The following is a 13,462-nucleotide window of genomic DNA, read 5'->3' on the forward strand; positions in this document are numbered from 1 at the left end:
TAGCAGCCCCACTCACTGTAGAATTCAGCTCTTTAAACTTTTCACCTCATACTTTATTTACAGTGTTTGTGGTAATAAGCATTTGCCACTAAAAAGGTGACTGGAGAAATTACACAATATTAGCAAAGCAAGCTTTTCAGTGCACAGCAAGAAAAGCATCATTCCTAATTATGAGTTTTAACATAACTGTATGATACAGTAATTGGGATGGATTTGAAGTGGCTTCAGCAAGTTCCATTGAAAGAAAAATCAGGACAGCGGAAAGAAATATTCATTATAATCAGCCATTAGTAAATATTCTCAACAATTCCTGGAGGAAACATTTCTGGGTTTCCTATAATTACTGGAAATCCAAGTGTATTTGGGAGAATGAAGTTTGCCTGCACTAACAAACTTTGCAACCATGCAGGGGGGTCCAATTAATGAAACATTGCTTTAAAAGCCACAGTAATTTTCTCATTTATTTTCTTCACACCTATTCACTCATTAGATGAACAACATGCTATTTCACAATGAGAACATTGTTCTCCTATCAATGTGTAACTCAACATTTCTTGTGATAACTACACAGGATTTGTAAAGTTGTACATCTCCAAAAGCATCATTCATTGCTTTCCAGTGCTTACCATTTGGAAGAGAAGTATCTAACTGGCTTATGTTCAGTGCACATTCAACCCAGCAGCACACTACCAAAGTCACTTAGAGAAGACTTGATTAATAAACTATTCTTCTGCCAAGGGTATAATAATTTAAAGCCACTACAAAAATCAATAGGAACATAAATTGATTTAACATGACACAAACCAATGTACATGTAAAATTGTAAGCATGTCTAGAATGTTGGAGCTCCACCAGTTTCAGTTCAGTTAGTGAGGATTTCAGCTCCACAGCAGCAAGCCTGTTCTTTGTCCTCTCATCTAATACTATTGTGAATCACCAAAAAAAAAAAAAACCAAAATTGCTACAAAAAACCAACACAATGCAGGCACCAGTCGCCAAAAGGCTACAGGGTGTGTTTGCTACTCTGTTACAGTCCTTAGTTCCATTTTCATTCAAGAGAAGAACAAAATACATGGAAAATTAATTCCACAAGGTTTTGGTTTTTTCTTTTGAAATTGCTTTTTAAACTGGCATGTCTAATCTGTGGATTAGACTGAAAGATAAACTACCTACAGCATCTTGTGATGACTACCCACAAACACACACACTGGCATCATAAGCCTGAGGATTTTTTGCCTCTAATAGAGGTCCTTCTAAATTAAATGTTTGAAGACTTAACTATAGGCTGGAGAACTCAGGCTGTTCTGTGTCCTCTACAACAGAGATAAGCTAAACACCAGGAATAAACCTGAAAGTGTTAAATGTGTACCCAAATAATTATAATATGGCATTCATAAGGGTTAAACATATTAATAAAATAATTTGTGGGGGCTCAGTCAATTATTGGCATCTTTCATGTTAATTAAAACTCAGCACCACTGTACTTTAGTCTCTTAAATTCATATAATTTCCAGAGAATTTTTTAAGTAGCTGCTAATGAGAAATAATGGTTGCCTGAGTAAAGTGTTGGGCTAAGCTGAAATACAAGGCCTTGTTCCAGAATTTAAAGGTTAACTCCCAAGAGGATGACTTTTATTCCAACACTTTGATTCAGAGTAATACCTGATGCAGATGGACAAGCTTCTCCAGTTACAGGAGCTCTGCCATATGCATCCATCTTTATCTATTTGCAAGATAATATTCTGTAGTTGGAATTAGCACCAGAAATCAGTTCTGTGTGCATGCATATATAAATCTCTCTAGCACAACTCTTCCACTCAGCAGAAAAGATCGGCTTAATTCATTTTTCAGGCTCTAAATATAAATTTGTGCCTTGTCTACAGACCAAATGCTGAAATGAGTTTGTCTGGCATGTTCATCTCTCAATGACCACCATAGTAGCCCTCATTTCTTTCTTTCCAGAAGGGACAAATGGGACCTATCTAGCTTCAATTTGGCTGCATGGGATAATTCATTTGGACAGTCACTAATGCTACTCTCCAAAATGTCAGCCAAGCACTATCAGAAATAGGCTACAAGGCCTTCAACCCAGACTAAAACGCTGGCTTGTTCACAACTCTGAAGTTCAGATATTCATTTAAATAGCTATTAGACACCCTGCAGTAGTGCTTATGGTGGCTGCAGAGTTATCTGAGCTGTCAGGATGGGAGCAGTTGCCCCCTCTGACTTCATATATTCACAGCTCCTGATTACTTGGGAACATTGCCTGCATCTGTACCCAGGAATCATCGAGTTCTCATTTAGGATTTTGTCTGATCTTTCCCCAAACCATTCCATATCACCTACTCATTTTATCAAACAGAAATTAACTGCCAGCACACTGCCAAATTAATGCATTAGGCAGAAGAGGGGTAACATCAACTTCTTCCCCTTAAGAAATATTATTGCTGCAGCAAGTACCTATTCCTTTGAGGAAATATGTTGCTTAAGCTGATTATTTCAGTTTTTTGCACTGAAAATTAAACTAACACTTAGGTCAGGTCATCCTTAGCAGAAAGTTCAGATGCTCCAGCTTTATTTCTGCAAATGTTACAGTAATCCTTTATGCTTCAAGAAAATAAACATTCCCTAGTAAAGTGAAAAAACCCCCCCCAGTTTTCTCGATATCCTCCCTAGGTCATCAAGTGTTTTTTTTCTGGTCTTGCCACGCTCAGAGGATGACAGTACTAGACAGGTTATCATCACACTGTCAGAGATTCTTCAAGTTGCCAGCTGCTGCTACTCCATCCTATTTTTCAATAACCACAGCTCACTCTGATGCCTGCCAAAGTCTTCCATTGCTGTAATATAATCATTGCTGACTGGCAGGATTGCTTCAAGAAGAAAAACTTTGCTACATGCCTGCTCACTGCTTGCCACCTCCCTCAAAGAGGAAGTGCCGTTTAGTGACAGGTCCCTGTCAGCCAAGAATGACTGGCAGGTTGCTTGCATTCCTCTTGAGAGCAAATTTCATAAATTTATGCTTAAAAGCTGTAAAAGCCCACAAGTCAAAAAAGTTTAACAGTAGTTCTTCAAGTACAAGGACAACTTAAGCTTAACTGCTTCCTTAATGTGCAATAATAAAACAGATTTACATAAATACAGTGCTTAGATTTTAAGTAGCACTCTTCCTCATAAAATAGTTCAACAGCAGAGATGTGACCTTATTTAAACACCCTTTGAACTAACACCATAGGAACTCTCTCAGACACAAGTTTCTTAGAGTCAGCTCACTAAAGGAACTTTCTACCTACAGCAGGGAGGAAGATCAAAGGTGTTACAGGGTTCTGCTCACTAATGAACTAGTTTGGTGGGCAAGTGCCAAAAGCTCAGCTGAGACTAATCTGCACTGGTACAGCCAGCCCTGCAGAAGGGCTAGCATAAGACACAGCCAGGGTTTTTTGTATATACCACACCCAGTTTTACACACACCATGTCCTTAGAATATTCCAGTCATACTTTTCCTTTTTGACTGGGCTTTCCATCTGTCTTCTCAGGCAAAAAAATGATGCAGCAACATGAAATACCACGTTTTCCAACTCCCACACTGGCTGGTTGCATGGGAGTTCTCATCTAAGACCTTGATTAGATTTCACTTAAAATCCAAAACAGGAGTACCCAGGGCATGTTTCATGTGGCCTCCCCGAAGAATGATTACAGGGACTCTGAGTATTGGTGTTTGCCCTCTGTCAGCATTTTTAGAAGTAAAAGAAGGAAAAATCACCAGACTTGCAACAAGCAGGACAGCTCATCTTAAACAAAATCCATATGATGAGATGCTGATCTAGAAAACTACATCCTTGCAAGTGTTTCCTACTCACCTAAACAGCAGCACTGAACTCTGTGAAAGCAAAGTGATTCATCAGGTGAGCACCTGCAGTCTGCTCCAGACACACAGAACAATTGTCAGGTTACACAGGTATCCCCAAACAACTCAAATATTCAAATAATCAGTAGTAAAAGCACAATTTTAATAACAAGATAAGGAACGTACCACACAACAGCCCTGCTTGCAAAGCTTGACCAGAAGCTTTAGCTGGAATGCACACCGTAGGAAGGGTTGGAAGCTCCATGAGGACAGCAGCAGCCTCCAGGCCATCTTGTGAGGAGCAGCAGCCCCCACACCATGGAGAGGGTAGAAACCTGAGGAAAATATCCTCTCCTGAGGAAAAAAAAAACCTAACATGCCCTTAAGCTTGCTGGTTCTTCCAGTTGCACCTCTTAGTCTACTGAGAGCTATTACATCTCCCAACAAACATTGCTTTGCTATTATGCGGGCTGGATCTTAGGCCAAAAAAAAACCAAAAAAAAAACAACAAACAAACCCAAAATCCAAACAGGTTATCAACCTGTTATCAGTCTGATATTACGATCTTCCTCACTTGTGTCCTTCTCTGCTCTCAGACAAAAGGTATCTTCAGCACTAGGATACAGCAATTATCAGTACCTCAGCTCCTGTCCCACACAACCGCTCTGCTCCAGCCCTGAGGTAACGCCAGGCGCCATCTTGTGCGCCCACGGCCATCTCGAGAGATGAACAAGTAACATCCCCTGGGATTAGTGCCGGCTGCTCTTAACAGCTCCAGGTGCCCTTCAGAGACTGGAGAGGAGCAGCTGTGGTCAATGAGGCCTCTGGGTCTCCATGGCAGACTAGAGGAAGGCAGCCCGGCAGTCCCAGACACGGCACCCACACGCACACTCCCCTCACCCAGCCCAGCTGCAGCCGGTTCCAGCCAGCTCTGCAGCCCCGTGAAGCGCAGGGGATGAAGCTGCCACCCCCAGAGCCCTACCCACATTCCTCTTCTCAGGTTTAATATTTGTGGGATCTTTTATGCTTACTACAAATGAAAAAGTCTTTAGCCCATTCCCAGAATGCACATTGAGTCATCCCATGAAAACTGTTCCACGTGTAAAACACCAGGAAATCGTATGATTGTACCTCATGCTTGCTCAATGCTACCTGCAGAGATATTATACTATTGCTACAGCTGATACTTTAAACAGGAATATCAATATTTTCTTTTGCCTCGAAGTTCTTCCATTCTTTGGCTCTCCACTGTAGGTAACCACACTCACCTGCTCTGCACACATTAACGCATCAAAAGTCTGTACAGCCTCATCTGTGCTCCAGCATGGTTGCACACAGATATTGTGCAGTTCTTAGTGCTTCAAGAAAGATCAGATACATTTTGGTACTTCATTTCTCATTGTATCAGCAAGGCTTTATTCTCCTCTCATGAAAGGATTCAGCACTAAGGACACTGCTTGGCTCACAGCCACATCATCTCATATTGCAGTCCTGAGAGGAAACATATGCACGCTAAGGATTATGAAAAGCAACGACAGAGACAACAGTTGCTCTATCACAAATGGCACACAGGAGATGATCTTTCTTTTAAACCACAGTGGGTCAAGATGAAACATATTTCCCCCTTTTTACAAGTTACATTACCTTTTTACAAGTTACATTTTAAGTCCGTGTGATGCCTGGGACTCATCCATAATTATCTACTTTTAAAATTTCACTATACTATCAGGCAGCCCTATTTTTTATTTTTTTTTTTCTGTTTTGGGGCATGTATTATTGCTGTGCCTATTACATGGCTTTTTAACTCTGAAACCAAAAGAACAGATAGTAGGCAAGAAAGCAGGACATACAAGAGACACTGAACAAATCCTCATTTACTGCATAGGAATTGTGAATATCGATTATTTACAAAGATCTAAGGAGTACCACATTACATGTACTGCAGAAAATATCTAGAGCTTTGGTAATGGCAATGGGGCTCAGCACAAATCGAGAGCCACTTGGTAGTATGTCCTGCTGGAGGGCACATGTCATCACCACACAGCAAGTCATGAAAGTGTGAAATTGGATCTTTGTGATCTCCTGCCCCCCATTTTGAAATAATGATAATGAAAACAATCTATTCCTCACTCATTCCAGAAACAGCAAAACTTAAGAAAAACAGTTAAAGAAAAAATATTGAGAAAGAAAAGTGATTTTTCAAAGTTAACTGTAACACAATCTGCAAGTTCAATGAAGTGCATCTTCATTTTAGTTCTAATTAGATCCCCAGTCAAAAGAAGCATTATTCAAAGCAGCAGCACTCATTTACAGCAATTTCAGCACAGTGCAAAACAGCAGCTGAAGAGCACAGACTGGTAAGGAAGTTGAAAGTTGAGTAAGGGAAGCCTCAGAACACCAGCTACAATGAGAAGTTTTTTCAGCCTTACAAAATTCAGCAGTTTGCTAGTCTCTTCCTTGCTTTCCAACTCATCTCCATACAGATCCAGCAGACTGCTGGAACAGATCAAATAAGACAAGACAGCTGTTTTGTTTAGCTTTTGCACTAAGCATTAAGCCCCTTTCTTTTAGCGAGAAAATAATTTACTGTCCATAAAAATAAACATCCAATACAATGAGACATCACATTAACTCCAGAAACTGGAAGCTAATTCTGTTGTTACTACCTCACTGATGGAAGCAATATCTGCTCCCACACACAAAACTGCTACAGCATAATGCTGTCCCCAAAAGCGACAAAGTATCTGGTAGGAGAACTTACCCCATGGTGCAGGAGAAGGGATCGTCTCCTCACTGTGTCCTCCTCTGCAAACTCAACTTACCTGGCAACCTTCCAGGGTAAAGCTTTTCTTTAGATTGTTGCTCACAAGATTGAATTATTTTGGCTATAAGGTTTGGTTTTGGTTTTTACAGCCTTAAGTTTCTAGGATTTTAGGCACGACCTCCTCCTCAGAAGGAGAAATTTCTCTGCTCCTGTTTCTGTGGGAATTCAGTTTTAGCCAGGTTCCTCCACTACAGCAGGGCCCAGCCATACTTGTAGCTCCCCAACCACACCTGAGATTCATCCCTCTGTGGGCTGAGCCTTTTCTAACAGCCCACAGCCACAACTCATCTCAGTAATGAGCAGAGCTGGCTCTCTCCTTGAGGCCCTTGGCCTGGACCATATCCTGTTTGAGGAGCAGCTGAAGGGTGAACAGCCCAGTAAAGCTGCTGCTGCCAGCATGAACTTAAGCAGTAGAGCTTTGTACACCAACTTATTAAAAAAGTGGAGAAGAGGAAGATATAGGTGAGGGTCCTCTGAGATCATAATCAGGGAAAATTTTCTGAAGCAGGGAAGGTATATTGTTACTTCTGTACATACGCTGCTGACAAGCCCAGGAGGGGTTTACTGGAGGATATGAACTAGAACTCATATTTGTTCTGCATAGAAGAAAGAGCACATCCTGTAGTGGATCTTTGTTTTCAGGTGTCTACATGAGCCTGGTGATGCTGCAAAAGAAATCCTGCAGTGCAGGATTTGCCCTCCCTTTGCCAGAATGACATTATAGGGCCCTGCTACCACTGCATGTGCTGCATGCACCATCTCACATTTCCTTAGGAAGCTACAAGCACTCCCAGCCTAGCTGGTGCTTTGCACATTATGAGCTGTGATAAATTTATCTGGCTATTTATCTCTTTCCCATTACAACATGCTCATGGCTCCAACAGGTTAGACCATTCAGAGATTTGTGCTTTGCTAGTCTTACCTCCCAGCTCCAAGGTACTGCCTTGTTATCAGATTATTATCAGATTACTGGTCATGTTATTGTCACCAGCTGAGGGGAGACTCAGAGCCATCTGACAGCAATGTGTTGTAGAGACATCTGAGCTTCCTGAAAATAGTTCAGTGCTAAAAGCTTTTTAACCAGGGTGCTGTGAAGCTTGATTTATTTATTCAGATTTTCCTGTACTGAATTCAACACTGCAGCAGCTAATACAAAGTGCAGATCACCGTGTCTCCTAACTTTATGTTTAAAACACCTTCTTCAGGCACTGAGATCCTCTTCACCCAGCCTAGCAGGGGGGGTAAAGGATGAGACAGCAAATTTCTGCAGGGAGAGAAACTTGTTTCTCAAAATGCTGAAGACATAAATGAAAGACCCCATTGCTTGCCAGGAATGCCAGGTGTACCACATTTCCACCTGAATTTTTCAGATTAGACAGCTGGCCTGCATAAGCCTGAGCTTTCAAGAAAAGGCTTGGCTCACTGCAAAACATTCTGGGTTTCTGGCTGGAGCCATTTGAAGATAAAATATCCTAAAAGACCTGGCACTTTCAGATTTCTTTCTGTTATAAAATGAAATGAAAAGAACAAAAATCCAATAAAGTCAAATTCCTAAAAAGTTTTTAGGCAAATAAAATTCTTGTTCACTTTTTCATTATAGTATGAAATCTACTATATACGATATAATAAAAAATTACCATATGAGTATGCTTCTTTATATCCAGTATTTTAAAATGTGTTTTTATTTAAACCAACACTTCCTCATTAATGTAATCCATCACAATTTTTTTTATAGATTCTTATTCTTAGTGTTAAACTGAGTACTTAGCTTCTGTAGGAAAAAGTGTGATTACATGCCATAAAGTCACAAAGTATTTTCATCTGGAATATAAATGGAAGTAACCTTTCCAAACAGAATATATTAACATATGCTGAAAAATCCATTGGTTACTCTGAGACCTCTGCCTTTCAGTCCTTAATCACTAAAGCCATCATTTTAGAGTCAGTTTTACAAATGGCAAAAGGACCAAAAGCTCTCATGAGAATGTGGGGTTTATTCCCAATCCAGGCAAGGTCTCACGACTGCACTATATTCTAGACATTTTTTTAAGCAGAAATGTCTTCCCCTTCCCTAGATTTATAAATGAATCTGATTCTTCAGAATTCCATTAGGCTCCCTGCAAATGAAATAATGCTCATCTGAGAAGTACAAATATGCAGATGACTTTCCCATATTATCTCTTATTCTTTCAGAAAGAAAGGAATTAAAAGAAACCAGAACCTAACAAATATTGCCAGGGAAGATTTGAAAGACCCTGAAGAAAATGGAGCAGCTCATCTGTTGTTCTTCTCCTGTGATAATAGAGAATAAAACTGACAGAATACACTTCAGAAAGGGTCTTGTAAGCAGAAAGGAAAATATTTAAGATTTACTTTAAGGAAGTAAGTTTTTAAACTCTCAGGAGAGCTGTATCATGTTTTTTAAAAGACCAAGTCTCTCTGCTCTGTCTTACATCAATAAAGTTCAAGATTCTGCTTTTACAACAAGATACAAAACTAAGAATTTCAGTGGCAATACTTGCTATTTTTTAGTCTCCTTTTCCCAGATCCCCAGATCCCCATGTTGTCTTCTTGAAGGTAGATCCAAAGGCTTTGTCCATCAGGAGTCCAAGCAACAGGGGATGTGGATGCCCTAGCAGGGAGCAGCCACGTGGGGTCTGGGTACTGCAGTGCTCAGTAGCTGTGAGGAGTGTCTGGACCTCTTTGGATCTTGGTGGCCATCATATAGACTTTGCACATTTGAATTTCCTGTCATTTCTTATCTGGCTGATTGTTGTGGATTTCATGGCCTCCTGGGGGGATATTTCAGGGAAAGGAAGTTTGCACAGTAATGGGGGTGTTGCTACAGTAATTCCCCACTTATGTCAGAAGGTAACACCCAACATCTTTGTGCAGGTCAAAGAAGAGTTCTCTTAGAATTGCCCTTGATTTTACCTAGAGCTCAACACTGCAACTTTCACACCAAGGTTTCATCCTCCAGATTGCCATCATCATTACCATTACCAGGATGAACAACAGGCTCATGATCAATGAATGCAGATCTTTGTTCAACTTTATGTAATGCAGGACATTGCATATGGAAGCACACAAACGAGAGCCCAGCTGTGTAAGAGCACATCCATGTCTGTAGTCAGGACATAAATGTTTTGTTTTCAGAGTTATAAATCACACAATATATGATCACTGCAACTTGTCAGCCCCAGTTTATCTTAACAAGCACTAACTATTGGTTATTTTTATGAAATTGCATTCTTTAATGGATCTGACACTCTATTAGCTCTCACTTCTCTCTCAGCAACAGCACATGGCATGGAGGAAGTCTGATGAGGAACAGAAATCTATGTGTTTATATGGATCATGACAGAAGTATCATTTTCTATATAAATATTAATGAATGCAATAATTACAGACAGTATTCACTACCAGAAAGAACACAGGCTCATTGACACAGCAGTAAGCTCAGGCAGGGCTTCGTGGATGAAGTTTTTCCTCTGATTAATTTGATGGAAAAAAGAAATGTTGCACAGCACAATGAAGAATAAAAGCCACATAGCCAAATACATTTGTGCCTTTATATTTTACCTTCTCTGCCCCTTCCTTTCTGTATTTATTCAGCTGATACATAAACAACTGAACATTATAGCAAAGGGAAGCCTTCTTATTGTGTGAGACATCTTTATTGAAAAGCTGACTTTTTCAGTAGTTTGAACATTTTACTGTAGAAAAGCTGCCCACATAGAGTTCAACAGAAACACACCTGAAAACTGAAGCTGCATTTACACAGAAATCCACTCTGAGCTGCTGGGGCAGCTTTAATGCAGCAAACAAAGAGACCACTGAAACAAAGGAATTGCTTTTTGTGTTTTACCATTTTACCTAAGCCCCTATTAGTTTCTTTTGTGTGGAGAGTAGGAAGGCTTGGAGAGGCAATAAGTAGCTAGGCTCAGTGTGATGCAAGACCTGTGAAGAAACCAGAGTCTACCTGATGGGGATTTAATTATTCTGGTATCGACAGAAGTGAAATTAAAGCAGGAATCAACCTGCTGACTTCCACAAGCAGTGAGAAAACAGGTTATCTTTCACTGCTTATTGAGCTCTTAGATATGATAAATTCAATAATGGTCTGGTGGGTGTTTAGTGCTTTATGATAATATATCATTAGGCTTAAAGTAATCATGGTCTTAGGCTATGAAGGTAAGAAATGAAACTTTCAACAGCATCATGTTGCTAAACTCAAATATTCTCAGATAGATTATGGAAGAGGAGGTGGTTGAACAAGGAAAAGTGATATTTAAAGCAAACTGAGTAAATAATGCAATCATATTGACCCTAGTAATAGCAAACAGTTAAAAGTGATAATGAAAGTTACTGGAGTAAAACAACAACATATCAAACATAGACAGAAAGCAATTACAAAAGGTATAACAGAAAATGAAAGGACAAGGTGGCTGATGTAAAAGCTCACAGGAACTCTGTAAAACATCCAAAGGGAAAAAGTTGCACTTGTGAATACTAATCCATGAAGGCTCAGGGAATGCTAATTAGTGCAGAGATGCTCTTCATTTGTACAAGAATATATGGGCCTGTTCTACGTTTATATAAATGACTGAATGAGAGACTAAACTCATTGGTCTTCTTTGAAAAGTAAAAAAAAAAAAAAAAAAAAAAAAATTAAAAAAAAGAGTTCTGGCATAATTTGATAATGCACCAGAAGCAGATTTACTGCATTTTCGGTGGCTTTCAGAGGTTTCCTAAAGCCACCAATCTATCTGCAAGGAAAACATATCTTACCACACATAATGTGAACCCACTGCTTGGTGTGATTTGAGCCAATGCTGTTTCAGGTCAGGAATGTTGCTACCTTTCAGACCTTCTCTACATCACTCATTTTATTGCAAGAAGGCCAACTCACATTGCTTATAGAATGGAAAAAAATAGAAATACAGACACCATACAAAGTAGAGAATACAGAATAGAAATAAATATAAACACCAATCACTTCATGGTGAAGTTACATATTCAGCCTCACCTTTTCTGGACAAGTCAGTTAGATGTCTGGTAGGTTTTGCAAAGCTATCTCACCTTCAAAATCCTCAGTGCTTAAGTCTGTGTTTCCTCATCACAGGACTGAGAAGGGTGCTCATTACTTAGTAAGAAAGCTGATTCTGCAGCTACACTTACACATCTAAAGAACAAAATTCACACAAGGATAAACAGCAGCATTAATGAAGTTGTGGTCTCAGATGGGAGATGTTGGAAAGTCACAGCCTTGTCTTTTTGTTTTCACAGCTTAGAAAGTATTTGCTGACAGAAAGCAAAATATCTAAAGGCTAACACCATGGTACTGAACTGCAATATCAGAGGATGGCACATTTGCTGTCAGCCATGGCTGAGTCACTTTTCTTTCCTTCCTTTCTTTAGTGAGTTAGAGAATTTGGCTCGGGTCATGGCTATTCTGCTGCATAAAAAGTAGATCTGGTAGGAGGTGGAGCCCCTCCACCTGTACATCAGCATGAAAAGCAGTAACATTGGAGATATTTCCTCCTGTAATCCTTTCCTGTGTAGGAAGGGAAGCACTGAGCTGGCTGGCATATTGGTCACTTCATCTCCTGTTTGGCCCCAAAAGGCTCCACAGACCCAATCTCACATCACATTATTGCTTTTTCCCCTACATGTTTTTAATTGAAAAAAAAAAAAGAAATTTTAAAAATGCTTAGCCCCAAGAAACTGATTTATACAACTAGGTATTTCACATTAAACAGTGCAACTAAGCAAACTAAACAATTTAGATTTCAAAAATAAATGCAACTAAGTCTATTAACTATAAAGATACCTGTACTCTTCCACTCTTGCTGAGAATGCTCATTTTCTGGTTTAAGACTAAGTATGTTTTCCTGCTTTTAAGCACATTTATTTTTTAAATTTCTGTACTTTTATTTAACAATATTGATGCTTACACAGCAAAAACACCTGTTCAGACAGCCATCTAATAAAGATGATGCTTCAGAAACTCTGAACCATCTATAAAGAAACTAAAATTCAATATTAATGATCTGTTTCATTCTTAAACAATAGAATTCCATGCATCACTGATGAGCCAACCAAAAATATGTAATATTCACTGTTGCTTTTGATAGAAAAATCAAGTAACTTGCAATGCCATCTTTATCCGGAGGGCACTACTCCCATTTGCACATATTTACCTCACACCAAGCAAATAAATTAATCATTCTCTCCCTGCTGTGCATGCACAAAAAAAAATAGTAAACACAGCCTTGAATATTTTCTAGTAAAAGTCAATGTCTAAATGTTATTTCCATTCTGCAGTTAATCTCTATATTAACATAAATTAAAGATGCACAAGCAGCTTTAACTGACATTTTCAATAGGAAATCCTGCACAGGCCAGTCCAACTGGTATACTCACATCTTATGTTTTAAGGGCACAAAATCAATGGCAAACCTTAGATACCCAGAGCATGTAACACCCAAATATGCAGCTTTGAAGAATACAGAAGATAATCCAAAACAGAGTCCTCCATTTCTGCACTGAAAAGCAGAGCAATGCAGCCATGCTGTGTGAATGAGACCTGCTAGACCTACATGCTCTGTTAGACCAACAGGGCAGAGCTGTCACCATCCCAGGTCTGCAGGTGAAGGGCTATGATGACTGCAGAAGCTGGGGTTGTCTCTTGACCTCGTTCTGCATGGGACCCTGTCCAGAATCAGCACCATCCTGAAGAAACTCGCTGGACCCCTGGTGGTGACTCTCTCTCATTCTTCCCACTTTCT

The sequence above is a fragment of the Heliangelus exortis genome, chromosome 17 (assembly GCF_036169615.1).
Source record: "Heliangelus exortis chromosome 17, bHelExo1.hap1, whole genome shotgun sequence".
Taxonomy (NCBI): Eukaryota; Metazoa; Chordata; class Aves; order Apodiformes; family Trochilidae; genus Heliangelus; species Heliangelus exortis.